A 1,087-nucleotide genomic window follows, 5' to 3' on the forward strand; every position below is an offset into this window, starting at 1 on the left:
AAAGAAAAGAAAAAAATTACATTTAACCTTTTGGCTCTGACAAGCTGGAGTCACAAAATTTATATAGAGGGTCGGAAACAGAAGTGGTAACCCAGCCTTTTATACATGAGGAAACTGGGGCCCAGAGTGGAAAGACACCTGCCTGGGGCCCAATCTTGTGGGCCACAGAGTAGAAAACAGAGTCCTGGCCTCTGGATATTAAGCACCAACTCATATTTCCTCCCTGGAGCTCATGAGAACACTCCAGACCTTCAGGGCCTACCAGTGCTCATCGCAGGGCTCTACGAAGCTCTATGGGCTGCCTGGACCCTAAGGGCACTGAGTCTGGAGGTATGTGTAGTCCAGATCTCCTCCTGAGCCTGCCTAGGGTGGAGGAGAGAGGTCATCACAGAGTGCTGTGGAGAAGTGGTTCATCTCTCTTGGACTGCCTGGACCCTCAAGGAGACCAAGCCTAGAGCTGTGTGTACTCCATTCCAACTCAAGGAGGCAGTAATCTGTGCCCATGGCTGCAGTGAGAACCCATTAAGTTTCCAAAACAGGGGGTGCAAAATTGCTCAGGAGCCAACCCTATCAAGACCCTTGTTGGAAAGGCCTGGAGAGAAAGTCAGGTTGCTTCAGCGGCCCTGTTTCCCCTGGGCTTCTTTGACTCTTTTAAATCTGGTGTCTGAGCTTTAACCCTGCTGTAGCCAGCATTGACTGTTTCTGAGACAAAAATGTCAGGACTCTTTCAACTAACTAACTAACCAACTAACTAACTGACTAACTGACTGACTGACTAACCAACTTCCCTCCCTCCTTCTCTTCTTCTCTCCCTCTCTCCTTCCCTCTCTCCCTTCCTCCTTCTCTCCCTCCCTCTTGTTCCCACTGTCCCTCCCTCCCTCTTTCTCTCCCTCTCTCCCTCCCTTCCTACCTCCTCTCCCTCTCTCCCTCCCTTCCTACCTCCTTCTCTCCCTCCCTCCCTCTCTCCTTCCTTCTCCCCTCCTTCTTTCCCTCCCTCCTTCTCTCCCTCCCTTCTTCTCTCTCTCCCTCTCTCCCTCCCTCCCTCCTTTCCTCCTTCCCTTTCTCCCTCCTTCCCTCCCTTCTTCCC

General features: G+C 51.8%; 1 protein-coding gene across 7 annotated transcripts in view; it reads left to right on the forward strand.

Annotated features, from left to right (window-relative positions):
* The window catches only part of St8sia5 (ST8 alpha-N-acetyl-neuraminide alpha-2,8-sialyltransferase 5), a 68,488-nt gene that overhangs the window by 55,897 nt on the left and 11,504 nt on the right, over nucleotides 1–1,087 (forward strand). The gene's annotated exons all lie outside the window — the stretch shown is intronic.

This window comes from Mastomys coucha, unplaced genomic scaffold (genome assembly GCF_008632895.1).
Source record: "Mastomys coucha isolate ucsf_1 unplaced genomic scaffold, UCSF_Mcou_1 pScaffold13, whole genome shotgun sequence".
Lineage (NCBI taxonomy): Eukaryota > Metazoa > Chordata > Mammalia > Rodentia > Muridae > Mastomys > Mastomys coucha.